The sequence below is a fragment of the Thalia democratica genome, chromosome 2 (genome assembly GCF_965202585.1).
Source record: "Thalia democratica chromosome 2, ktThaDemo2.hap1.1, whole genome shotgun sequence".
Classification (NCBI taxonomy): Eukaryota; Metazoa; Chordata; class Thaliacea; order Salpida; family Salpidae; genus Thalia; species Thalia democratica.
Window position 1 is genome coordinate 100,876,786 of NC_139166.1, and position 15,238 is coordinate 100,892,023.

Consider the following 15,238-nt stretch of genomic DNA (forward strand, 5'->3'; position numbering starts at 1 on the left):
CCATTAAAAAAAAATAGTCTTTGTTAGAACAAGATTTTCAAAAAATAATTTGTGTGACTTATTTAAGACGTCAACGGTGGATAAAATGTTTCATGTCGGGTAAATAACAAATCAATTCACAATATACTGAGGAAAAATTTAGTATAATAAAAAGTAAGCGTTTTTTAATATATCATGTTCTAATTTAATTTAGGTGCATCTAGTATTTATAATTAATAGAACTGTATTAGATAAATCAGAACACAGTTTTAATTTTTTAAATTAAACTCTGAATTTTTGAATAGTCAACGTTGTTTTAATACATAAGTAGCATAGCAGTAAGTTGCATAATATTTTATAGTTTGCTTAACTAATTAAAATTATTTTTGTACACTATAAGCTGCATTTATTTATTTATATTTTTTAAATAATGATGAAGTTTGTATTTCATGTCGTCCTACCCAAAATTTTAATTCCTTTTACTACTTATTTAAATTTTATCATTTAACCGCTCAGTTGCAGTAAAAATTAATATACGATGTCAAAAGGACTAAAAAAAATTTTTTGTACATCATAAAAGCAAAAGTTTTTAAATTTCGCAAACTACGTTACTCCGCTATTAAAGCTATGTTTTGCTAGATAAAACACAAAAATTATATTTTTTTAACGTTTACTTGTTTTTGTAATAAATAAACCATGAAAAAGCAATTTTTATTATAAACTATAATTAAATAAATAAGTTATTTTCTCAAGTTTATTGAATAAGTATTTAGCATTGTATTTTGCTAGGAGGTAAATTTACAAATATTTTTTAATTTCATGAACAATTACTAAAATTAAAACAAATTGTTTGTAAATAATCAATAACTAATCTTAACATTATTTATTGTAACTGAAAACTTTTAATTTTTAAGATCACAGTATTATCCTCACAAATATTCAATAAATACTTATGTATTTACTTTTGCTTATTTTTTAAAGTGTTACCCATAGGAAGTTTAAGATAGTTTAAGACCGTAAAATGCAGTGTTTTAATACAAAACATAAAGCTTCTTTTTGCATATATTTTGTTATTTTAATGTATATTGAAAGACTAAATATTAGGTTCAATGTTTGTAAATGTTTATATAAATTTTTATGATTTTTCTTTTACTTTTTACCTATCGTTTGTTTTAAATAAATACTAAATAAAGAGAAACAAAGTTAGGAGAAGTATCATAAAAAAAATAGAGAAACAAATTTTATAAAGTTATAAATAATTTGTTTAGATTGAGTTATTATAAAATTAGATAAAAAGGTATTGTAATCAGTTATTTCGAGCACGTTATTTTGTGAATAATCATATATATATAATATAAATATAGGTCTAAAATGTTTTTTTTTTGAAACAACTTTAATTTAAATGAAGCTAAATAAGATATACAATGTTATAAACTATTTGTCGCTTTATAATTAAGTATTAGAGATTACGTGTTTGGCAACTACCTTTAATTTAAATATATCAAACACAATTGTTTGTTAACACTTGTCTTAAAAAAAGCTGCAAATATATTACAAGACATATTGTATTGTTAATTTAATAATGTAAAAAGTGTAGTGACGTAAAAGTACAAATTTGCTTTAAATAATTTATCATTTAAAATTATAAACATGTTTATACTTAAGAATGTATCTAAACTATGGGCACTTAAATTTAAACAGCCTAAACCGGCTAATAAAATTATCTAAATTAGCAAAATTACATATGGCTTTATCTTTAAGTCAAAAATAGAATTTAAGACTACTTTAAGTAGTGAAACGGTTATTTATAACGAATTTAAAAAAACTTGTTACATAGTTATGAAATAATTGTTTTATAAAACTATTATTTATAATAAACAATTTAAATTTTTGAGTTAAACAAATGAATGGTTGAATTAATAATACGTGTTTAAAAGCTTAGGATAAGCTTGAAAAATTTCACAAAGCAAAAGTTTGCAAGGTGCTTTTAGGTTTTAAAATAAACATTTTACATTACTTAATAATACAACACTATCCTTCAGTGATAAGTTGTATACTGAACAAATCTTGTTATTTTTAAATTAAATAATAATGTGACCTTAAAAACTTCTACAAAAATGTTATATTTTCAGTATTTTACTGACTTTTTAGTTCTTAAGTTTTAGTACGTAAAAATTTAATAAAAGCCAAAATAAACTAGGTGAATAAACGAAAATTTATAAACTTAGTATTTTATAAATACTTATGTTTAAGTTTAATAAAAAGTTCAAAAAATATAGCTTTATTGTTTATAACAAACAACTGTCAGGAAAACTGTATATAAAATGATTTGTTTAAAATACTTTAGAAAATCAAATATTAAACCTTTCAAAACAAAGTTGTCTTTTCAACCAGCGTTAGTTTAGCTTAAAGGTGAACCTTTAGTAAAAATCATTGAAAAAAAAAACATTAAACAGTTAATTATCGTTTTTTTCACAATAAATAATCTTTTTACTTCCTAGATAACAGTAACTTACTAATTACTTTAATACTTTGTTATGAGCAAAGTTGGTAAAAACAAAAAATACTTTCAATTTTTTGCATTGACATAACAACATTAAAAAATACTTATAAGCAATATATTTCAAACATTATTAGCTAATTCATATTTCATGTAAAACAAATAAATAAAACACTCTCTCAAGTTTTTTCTGTGATAGTTTATACGTATTACACTACTTTTCGTCAGAACTTAACAGTAGAACAAATTTACAATTATGAAAAGTTTTTAAACAAAAACACAAAAAGTTAAAACTAACAAAGTAATAAGCACAATAAATAATCAGTGTAAAATAATAAATAATTAAACTCAAATACTACTAACGGATTAAAAATAGATAATTTAACTAAATAAAGACACTTTGTAATCAAATTCCTTCTGCTTACACAGTTCTGGTTTCTCCAAAAATATAGAGATAGCCTCCAACTTCACGAGATCAAACACACTATTGCAATGATGGATTATTCTAAATCTGGATATGTCATATTTCCTAGCACAATCTCTATTATTTATTAGATGTTCTGCAACTGAAGATCTTTTTGCTGCGTTTTTTGTTGCTATTGTCTTAGTTTCAGGTTCTTGTTCAATGAATTTCAATACACAAGCAGGTAGATGTTCTTTTATCCTGGTTTTTAAGTGCCTAGAGGTCTGACCGATATAGCTCTTTTCGCAAGAGCAATTAAACTTGTACACTACACAACTTTTGTCTTGGTCTGGTATCGGGTCCTTCAACTGCACTTTTAATAAAAATTTTGAGAAAATATAACTCTCGGAAGCACTTGATTGTAAGATGTTTTTGTTAAGTTTTTTACTTTGCTCTCAAATACTCGTGATTTTTCTCCAATATAAGGTAGTTTTAAAATTGCTGGGAACTTCTCCGGTCCAAATAGCCTAGGTTGATTTATGTTATTGTGGTGTGATTTTATCACCTTCTTAATCAAATCTGGAGGGTAACCATTTTTTTATTAAAATTTCTTTTATTCTCTCAATTTCTGAATGAAGTAATTCTTTCGAACAGATTCTGTATGCTCTATGGTACAGTGTTTTGATTAGGTTTACTTTTCGTTTTTTACTACAAAACGATTGGTAGTGTAAGTATTGCCCAATGAAAGTTGTTTTTCTATAGACATTCGTTAAGAAGCTTGTTTTATCTTTTATTATTAGTATATCTAAAAATGGCAGCTGGTTGTTCTCTTCTACTTCTCTAGTAAAAGAAATCTTTTCATGTAAAGAGTTTAATTTTTGAAAAATAGCTTGCTTCATTTTCACTTTCTGTTTTGGATATAACCAAACAATCGTCAACGTATCTTATGTAGACAACCTGGGAAAACAAATCGTCAGCAATTTAGGATTCTAAATATCCGATAAAAATGTTCGCAAGAGTAGGACCCAAAGGTTTTTTTTTGAAACAATTTTCTACATATAGCGTAGTACTTCTTTGATACGCACTTTATTTTAACTACTTACTATTCGTATATGTTCAAAAAGTAAAATGCGTACTCAAAAAACATGTTGTTTGAACTGAAACTACATACCTTGCTTAAAAAAACAAGGCTTTATAAAACTTTTGTTGATTTTCAAATTTTATGCAACAATTAATAAGCAAATTATTTATTTTTTACACTATATTACTTTACACAAATAATTATATAAATCAAATAGCTCAAGATATTTTTGATTTATTTCTTTGTGTTTATTATTAATCAATACTAAAAACATTTAAAGAGTTATCGATTGTTTATTTTAATAAATTATATTAAAATAAATATAATTTTGGTTTTAATTAATTTCAAATATTTCAGATGATTTCTATATTTACCTAAATTTTCTCTATAGCATATCAAATAAGTATTTAGTATCATACTTTGTTAGTAGGTGCAGAAAATTTACAAGAATTTATGTAACTATATTTTATGAAACAAAGTACTAAAGTTAAAACAAATCGTTTGTAAACAAAAGAATAATTAAAAATTAGTTTAAACATTATTTAGAGTAAAATTTAAAATTTTAACAATTTTTAAAGTCACAGTAGTATTTTCGCAAACACTTTATAAATATCTCTGTATATATTATATCTAATTTTTTTATAAATTAACCTATGGGGAAATTTAAGATAGTTTGAGACCGTAAAATGCGGTGTTTTATTTAAAAGCATAAAGTTTCATTTTGCACTTTTTTTTTTATTACTGTAAATTAAAAGACAAAATATGAAGTTTAATGGTTTTAAGCGTTAGTACGATTTTTATAATTCTATTTTTCATTTTTTTTTTGCCTTCCGTTGTTTTTTAAATAAACATTAAATGCAGAACAACAAAGTTAGTAGAAGTCTCATAATTAAAATAAATACAAAAAAGTTTTAAAAGTCTTAAATAATTTGTCAAGATTAAGTTATAATACAGTTAATAAAAAAAGGTACTGTAGTATTAATTAACTCTACAAACATGATGTTGTTTAAAACTGAATCTGAAACCATACTTAAAGCACCTATGCTTTATAAAACCTTTAGTGATGTTTAAACTTTATATAAAAATAAAAAAACATATTAATTTAATTATTTTTAAACTTTACTACTTTTAAAACGTATATAAAAATCAATTAGATCTAATTGTTTTTTAATTATCTTTTCATGTTTATTATATTGAATACTAAAAAATTGAAAAAAATATAAAAATTCTATATAAAAAAACTAAATCAAAATAAATGAAATAGTTTTTTAATTTTAGATGATTTAAAAATTTCTAAGTTATTCTGTATTGTATATTGAATAAATATTTAGCATCCTATTCTAGAAGGAGGTACAAAAATTTACAAATATTTTTAAATATTAGAAAAAAAAGTACTAAATTACAACAAAATGTTTGTGAATAAAATACTAACTAAAAATTAATTTGAAAATTTTTTAGAGTTGTAAAGAAAATTATTAATTTTAAAAGTCACAGTATTATTCCCACAAACACTCAATGAATATTTATGTATATATTATATTTTATTTATAATAACTTAACCTATGGGGAAGTTGAGATAGTTTAAGACCGTGAAATGCGGTGTTTCATCACAAAAAAGTTTCTTTTAGCATTCTGTTTTATTATCTATTAATGTATATTGAATAATAAAACATTTAGTGCAATGGTTTCAAACGTTTGTATTTATTTTTTATTATTATACTTTTTATTTTTTGCCCGTCGCTGTGTTTAAAATGAATATCTAATAAAGAACAATAAAGTTAAGAAGTTAGTTAGAAGTCTCATGAACAAAATAAACAAATAAAAAATTAAAAAATTATAAATAAGTTGTTAAAAATAAGTCAATATACAGTTAGTAGAAAAGATACTGTAACATTAATTAACTCAAACACGTTATTTTGTGAATAAGTATATATGTAAAACATAAATATAGCTCTTATATGTATAATTTTTTTTATTTCAAAGAACATTGAATTAAACACAGCTAAACAAGGTAAATAATATTAAAAATTAGTTGAAACTTTATATATTTAAGTATTAGAGCTTGCGTATTTTGCAAATACCTTTAAAGTAAATATACCATTGAAAAAAAACCAATACAAAACACTTGTTTTAAAAAAATGGTATAAATATAATGCATCAAATACTGTATTGTAAAATTAAAAACGTAAACAGTTTAGTGGTGTAAAAATACAAAATCGCTTTAATTTATTTTCCATTAAAAATATAAACAAGTTTATATTTAAAGAATGTACATTAACCATAGTCACTTATTTTCAAACAGGCTAAACCGGCTGACGAAACTAACTAAATTAGCAAAAGTACATGTGGCTTGATTTGTAAAGTTGAAAATAGAGTTTAAAACTACTTTAAATAGTGAAACGATTAGTAATAACGAATTTTAACATACTTATTGCGTAAATATAAGAGATATGCTTTAGAAAATTGTTATTTTTTATAAAAAATTAAGTTTTTGAGTTATACAACAGAAACAATTAAATTCTTATGTTGTGTTTTATAGTCTATGATAAACTTGGAAAACTTTACAAAGCAAAATTTGCAGCACGCTTTTAAATTTAAAAATAAACATTATTCATTATATTATAACACAACATTAACTTTATAAAAAACTTGTATAATGAACTAATTTTGTTATTTTGAATAAAATTAAGTTGTGATTTAAAAAACTTGTAAAAATATATTTTATTTTTAGTATTTAACTAAATTTTCAGTTCACAGGTTTCAGCACAAAGAGTTAACAAAAGTTAAAGTAAGTAGTAAACTAAGTAAATACAAGCAAATTTTATACTTATTTCCTAAGTCTAAATTTATTAAAAATTCACAAAATTCATAAAGAGTAAAATTATAATTAATGAGTTTTGATGTACTTAATTACAAGAATATCACATTTATTCAAAAAATTTAATCTGTTCTGTATGGTATTTTAGAAATAGTATAAAATAGTTCTACAAGTTTCCCAAATACTAATGTTTTTCAAAGAGTTATAAAACTACATAAGATATTAGATAAAATACTACGTAACAAATATAATATTATTAATAAACAATGTTAACTAAAAACGTATTTTTTAGATTTAAAAATAAGTTTAAGTCAATTTAAAAAGAATATTGTTTTACAATAGAAAACTAATGTTTAACTTTATTAATTTGATCTATATCTAAAATTAGAATATTGTCTATAAAATACAAAAAGGTATTATAGCAAAATGTCTTAAGTACAATATTTGTTGAAACAGAACTAAAAATATTTAATTAAGTTTTTGTATGGTGTTGAAGTTCATTGCAATTTTTTTAAAATAATTTCTAACAAAAAATAAATATTTATTTTTCTTCTGATTAATTTAAAGCCGCTTAAATGCGGTAAAAATGTTAACTACCCAAGCTAATACTAAATTGATATATATTTTATTTGTTTTATAATAATTATAAAAGCAACAACTTGTTTGGGTCGATAATGACGTCACTACGGCTTTTGTTAAAAAATTGTTTAAATTTTTGTTAATTCTGATTCAAAAAAAGTAAATTTTTTTACAAAGATTTGAAAAATTTACACAATAAATTTTGAAGAAATATCAATACTTTTTTTTTTAATTTTTATTTATTACCAAAAAGAATCCTGAAAAATTTATGTACTTTGAAAAAATTAATTACATTTTTTAAATAACGGTTTTTAACCTAAATTAAAGAAATTTAACCCTTAAAAATTAATAAAGAAATAAACGTTGTCAATTTTTTCAAGAAACAAAAAAAAAATCAAATTTTTTTAATAATAAAAATTAAACTTTAAGTTTAATTAAAAAAATAATTTTGTAATTGTTTTTACTTATCACACATGATAAAAATCAATCACTCAAAATTTTGGTCAAATGAAATGATGTATAAAATGACATGTCGATCATCAAATCAAAGACCAGCGATTATAATAAATTATATTCTGAGTTTTCATTAATATTTATTTATGCAAAGTACATTATTTTTGTAAACTTATCTTTAAATTTAATTACTGCGGATTTTATCTGTATTTTGTATAAAAATTTTTGTTTTTGTTTAAAACAAAATTAGTATAGTTTACTTAAAATTTTAACTGGTACAGATTAATATATTTATTTAGTTTAGTTAAACCTTCCCTAAACAGCTTTTAAAATAATCTTATACATTAAAAAACAGATTTTAAAAGCAACTAATCTTTATACTATTAAGCTTGTATCGGAAAATTTTTTTTTTTGTAATTTTTTATACTTAAAAAAACTTAGTTAAATTTTTTATTTTATACCGATGAGCGAAGTTGCAATATACATCAATTAATGCTTTGTTTAAATAAAGTATAAATGAACTATTGACTTGTATATTGTAATTGATAAACCATGACTTTAACGAAATAATATTTGTTATTATAATTTTTATTGTTATCTTACACAAGTTTTTGACTTAAATCTATAGAATAATCAGTTTTAAACAGTTTTTTTATATCATTTTTAGAAAATAAATATTATATATTAATTTTGTAAGTTATAAACATACTACTAGATATATAAAAAAAATTAGAAACTTGTGGTGTAAATAAAAAATATCAGTATACCAATTTTAATTGTTTTCTTTATTTATACATCACAGACATGCCTTATATGTCTTGATTTTTTGAATCAGGAAGAGTGAAAATGGTTTTAAATTTCTTTTAAGAAACTGCAGCTATACATCGAAAATAATCTTAATTTAATATCATTTTACACAAATTCATACTAACGTACTTAATACAGCTAAAATGTTATAGTTAACTTTTATTTTTTTATTAGTTTAAACTTTTAATTAAATTTTTGTCTGTTTTAACTCTTTGCTTCATTTAATAATGTTAAAACTAATTAAATTACCAGAATATTAAGTATAAGTTTTATTTTATGCATTGTATAATTTTATATTATAGACTATAAAATAAACAACATTTTGTTTTTATCAGGAATAAAAATAGAGGAAAACAAGGTATCAAGGTAAACTTTTGACAAACCATTAAAAAGTTTAATTTTTTTTTTTAATACTAGTTAATGCTTACGTTTTAACAGAAGTTGAGTCAGCTATAAATCATTTATAAACACTTACTAGGTAGTATATAAAGTATACAGTTGATTCTTACTACACCTTTGTTTTCGAAGTTTTGCTGGGCAAGTATAAAGTAGACCCCAATTAAATATACTGTTTTCAACAAGTATATAACGATTTTTATTAACTGAGCAAGTTTAAAAAAAAACTAGTAAATACATTTATTTATCTATTAATTTGTTTTGTTTTTGAGGTTTTTTTTAATTTAATTTAAGTTTTTTGAGATTGTATAATATTTATAAAGTCGCACAAACAAATATAGCTTAAAGATATTCTATTTTATCCTTGCTTGCTTTATTTTGTTTTCTGTGATTTTTTTTCAATATATCAAGTGTCTTGAAGGCAAATATGTCAATTTCTAAAAATCCATTGAAATTATAACTTAAGTATATTTTTAATTATGCTGCGATATTCAGTTTAAAATCAGACTTAAACATTTATTGAGTCCAAGGTATTGTTCATAAATTTTATTTAGAATCGTTTTTTGAAAATACCACAAACATTTAGTTACAAAATACGATTAAATATTATATTCAACTGTTAAATTTACTCTTTCTATGTTTACAGTATTTTTAATGTCCTAAACCGGCTAAAAACAGGTAAAAGATAATTTTTAGAATTTAGGTTTATATGTAATTAAAGATTCAAACAACTAAAAGACACTTTTTAAAGAAAGTAGTTAATATTTGACATATAAACAGAACATGTAATAAAAAAAACTCATTATAATATAAATTAAAAACGCTGTAATGACATAAAAAGTAATTTCTATTTTTAACATAGGTTATTTCGGAAGTTCTTATAACTTTTATATTTTATAACAATACAATTAGTGTTGATAAGAACTAAAAAATTTAAGTTAAAAAAATCAATTAACTTTTACAAATTTTAACAATAAAAATGTACTAATGTCGTCATTAAAAACCCATAAACACTTAAACTTATACAAATTTCTACAAGAAAAGTTAATGTTAAATTATTCTTATTAGAATTATACCTTTACAAAAGATTATATAATGTATAGAAGTTTGTTAACTGAATCATTATAATTAGTTCTTACAATACATCAAATAGTAGTCTTGAGATTTAACAAAATATAAAATAGAAATTTATCTTTTATACTAATTTTTTCATAAAATTAGAAAACGCTTTAATATGTTGAACTATCGTTGATAAAATCATTTTATAAATTAAGTTGTTACTAAAAAGCTTAAGTTTGATAAAACTTTAAGACTACTAACTAAGAAAAGTAATTATATAATTTTAAACAGGAGTAAGTACATACTTTTTCAATTAAATCGATTTCGCAAAAAGTTTATTAGTGTTCTGATTTTTATTTAGAGATAGATAAATTTTACTACATAAATGAACCATTAAATGTTTAATTAGTCATACAAAAATTCAATTAAAATAAAACTTAAAGTAACTTTTAAACACTCTACATTTCTACTATAAAAAATAAAACTAATAGAAAATGTTACTTATTGTAAATTTAGTTTTTTTTAATAAATCTTTTCTTATATGCATGCTGCTTGATGCGGTCATAATTAAATAGCTCTGACGTCGTGTAAAACGAAAAAATCCTACTTACTACAAAAACTGTAATTGTACGTTTGTGGCAAATTCAAATTTCGTCATTGAGCTAAAAATAAATTTTGTTCACTAACAAATCAAAAGTTAGTAAACTAAAAATTTTGCTTTGATGTAAAAAATAAACTCTTCTTCGTTAATATCTAGTTTTGTCAATATTAAACAAGTTTATAATCTCATTAATATCTCCCTTTTTATGCATTTTTGTGTATATAAACGTTTTTATTTCCAAAAACTATTACTTAAACTTTCTTACTTTAACAGCATTTGACAAACTTTGAGTTGATAAATTTATTATATTACAAGTATAGTAATGTACAAAGTATAAACTCACAAATTTTTATTTTTCATTGAAGCATATGAGAAGTTTGTATTTTGAACTTTTGATTTATAATTTCCAATCATGTTTGAACAGCCTAAACTGGCAGATAAAACATACTCATTCTGAAAATTAATATATGCCTTTATCTATGAAATTAAGACTAAAGTTTAAAATTATTTCCGCCAATAAAATTATTAGTAAATTCTAACTTTATTTTTTCTAATTGAAAAACCACAATTCACAGTCTTAAAATATTCTAGACTTTCATGTAGATAACTTTTATCCAAACATGTTACAAATTATGATTTCCTAAGAAAAAGCTACATCTTCTCTTAGAATCTTATATAGAAATTTGCAATGACATATATGGGTTTATGACAAATTAAATCTTTAATGCGCTAAAGGTATACAATTTAGAAGTATTGAATTCGTTCAATTTTTACGGCACTAAAAATGCTAACGGGTACAAAAAATGTCAAAAGTATCTCTCAGGAGTGCAAAACTAAGTACAAGAAACGTACAAAGCTATGTCCCTGGTATTATGTAACCTCATTTCACTTATATTATAATTTTATTGTGAAGTTAGAATAATATAAGTTACTTATGCTAACAAAAATTATAAATCCTGTATGTTAAAAAAAAAAATTTGTATTAGTAAGCTATTTAAATTGGAAGAAAACCATTAAAATTGTGAACTTATTATTTACTCGAAAAAAAGTCCTATATTATTTACTTCTTTATTTTTAATTTTTTGTTTATCTTTTATCCATTATTAATTGTGATTTAATGGAAATTATTATAAAAAACTATTTTGACTAGTCCGTAACCCTTTTTAAGCAAACTAAAATAATAAATAGCTTCGATATTTTTTTTTAGGAAAGTGATTTATTGAACAAAAACTAAAGTTTGCTCAAAATATTTATGTTTAAGGACCTAGAAACGCAAAAAAGACCTCTCGGTCAGTAAGTTGCATACCTAACTTAATCAAAACTATAATGAGCTACAAATGAAAAAAAAAATTACAGTCAAAATTTTAACTCTAAAACGAAAAACTCTATGAAAAATAAAACTAGTAAACTTTACAAACATTAAATACTTTTCTAAAGAAATATATATCAAAAAAAAAACAAATTTTATACAGACATATTAAGTTCCATATAAAGTTTTAATTTGTATACTCAAACAAATTTGTTAAGATTTTAGCATTTTAAGTTTTTTTTTTTTAGATATAAGTCGTTGCAAACTATCTAACAGTTAGAGTCTATCTCGTATTAGTTAATCAATTAAGGGTCTCAATTATTTTTTTTTTCAAACGAATGAAATATCGTTTTGATGATATATTTTTAAAATTTATTTAAATGTGAATAAGGTTAGCAACTTTATAAAATTGTTACTGCTATATTTTAATTTAATTTTTACTAAAAAAAACGATTAAATTTTATGTATTACTTTTAACCAAAAAGCACATGAAATAGTTATCTAGTCTTATGAGCTAACCTTTCTTTTTGTAATCAAACGTAACAATTTTTATACACACAAACACTGACTTTGTGTGCATCTTTAAAAAATAATCACTAAGCATTATTAATTTTAGAAATACAAGTTTTTTGGTATTTTACAAAGTAAATATGTTGTTATATATGCAGTCAGCGAATAATAATAACGGTTCAAGTTTCAATACCCTAAACTAAAATTGTAGCTTACTTTTGACATAAAGTAACTATTTTATTCTAAAATAAGTAGAACTAGTAGGAGACCGCATTAAAGTTAAAATATAAATATTTGACAGACTTTTTTTTTTCAGTTAAATTTGTCAATTAGAAATGTATAACATTTTTTAACTTGAATTTTTAAATAACTGAAGTTTTTGAGTGAAGTAAAAGTTAACTTACTGTTAACTTAGACTTTTCAAAATATTATATTTTGTATAGTACGTGTATAAATTACAAATTAAAAAACAATTAATTTTTGTTAAGTTACCTTTCAATTATATTATTTATTTAGCGTGATTTATGTTTAACTGTACACTTATTCTTTTAAAACCATTAGTATTCTAAAAAAAAAGTAAATTGTTCTTCTTTGATATTAACATCGCATTGAACAGCATGTATAAAATTATAGTTTTATTTGTTTTAAAATAACGAATAATGACGATAACGAAGTAAAAGTTTTTTATTTGTTTCTAAAATGAATAGAAATAATTTCGATCACAAATAAACAGCTTTTTTTTTAGTTTTAAAATAATAAAACTTTACTACTTATTTAAACAGTGCAGAATGTTTTTAAAATAATCACTTTAACCTTCAGTAGTGCTTACTGAAATTCTACTATATATCAATGGCATCGGGTGTAATAATTTCTAATTATAACACATTTTTTCAAATACGATAAAATGTTCAAGTAGCAACGTTAAGTTAATAACAATAAGAAAGAAATCGTTATTAAGTTGGTAGTGTAATATATAAGTACAACTAAAACTTTCATTTATGTTTACATCAAACTAAATTATAAATTTTAGACATTTTCAATAACAAAAGACGGAAGATAACCTAAAGAGCTTTGTTAAAATTCAAATTGGAACATATTTAGTCAATACATTAACATCTTGAAATATAATGTGAAAAACTGTTTTATAACAATAGATCTTAATTATTTAATGTTTTTATAGTTACAAATTTAGAAAAAAATCATAAGCTGAAAAATTGATTTTTATTTCTTGTAAGTAAAAAATACTAGCTTTAGTGTTAGTTATAAATTTATAGACACCTAGTTTAAATATTAACATAAGTTGAATTGTCTTTTTTTATTAAGTAAACAAATTAAAACTTTTATTAATTAATTTTATCACTACAATAAGACAAGTAAGAAAAAACCACTAACAACTTTTTAAACTAAGTTATAAAATATACTGCATAGTTAAATAAACAAATACCTGCACTTTTATATAAGCTGAGTAATTTAGAATTAAACTCCTTTAACTTTCAAAATTATTATGTATAGAAATACGTACGATGATCGCTTTCTAACATAACCATAACTAATGTAATTTGAGTCGTAAAATTTCCTAAATAGCTGAATATAAAACTATTACACCAGAACCAAACTTTTATGTGCAAATTAAAACTTATTCAGCATTTAAAAATTAAATTTTCATTTAGGCCTTTTCATGAAATTTTCTTATGCAGAGTGTAACTTTTGACTTGGTCTATAATTTTGCAGCTTTAGTGTAGATTTCGCTTAGTCTGGGTTTGGAAAGCATGCAAGTTCGGCCAACGAATCGGGCAAACGACCTCAAATGCTTGCACAGAACCCTACGTAAAATATTTTTAAATGTTTCACGAAACCGCAATAGTTTATACTGGAAATTTTCTGCAAATTTTAAAAGATTGTCATAACTGTATCTTAAAGACACTAATGATTTAATGCTTTTTGAACATATATTAGGTTTCAATTTAATTTTGTAAACTAAAATCTAACATCGGCATTATTAAAAAAACTCTACTTCACTTATAAACTTAAAAGATTTAAAAAAAAAGTGTTTAGATTTAAAATAAGGTTTTAAACTGAACCATTTAAATAATAAATTTACTACAGGACCAACAAAAAAACAGCCTACGACCAGTTCTGTCATTAAAAACTCCTCAGGCAGGAGCGGGAATAAATACAAAGTACTGGAGCGACCGTTTGCGAGTAAAGTTAAAAAATGTATGATGGCGAAAATAACTAGCTCTGTTTAAAAAGTTTTTTTGTTTCTAATATAAGTTTTTTTTTGGATATTGCTAACAAATATATATCTTAATTTATAGTCATAGCAGTTTTATACTTAAAAAAGCCCTTACTGGTTATGTTGTTAAGATTTTAATTACACTGATTCAATACACTTCTTATCCCAGTTAAAATTAAAATCAGCATGAATTAAAATAAAATATTAAATTAATCAATTATTATAACAGCACTTACAAAGTACTGCGTACAACAGACTTTGAATTAGATATTAAAAGCGCATCATTGATTACTTTACTAAAGAATACAAATTTGACAGGTAATTTCAAGCCCCGAAATGTAAAATAATGACGTTTATACGACAAAAAATTTTTTATGAAAAATAAAAATAATTGATTTTTTCTAACTAAAATACTAAATTTATTTATTTTTTGTTAGACTAGTGGTTGTGTTATTTTATAGTTTATTGAACGACAAAAAAAAAAACACTCAAAACATTTAGTTCTAG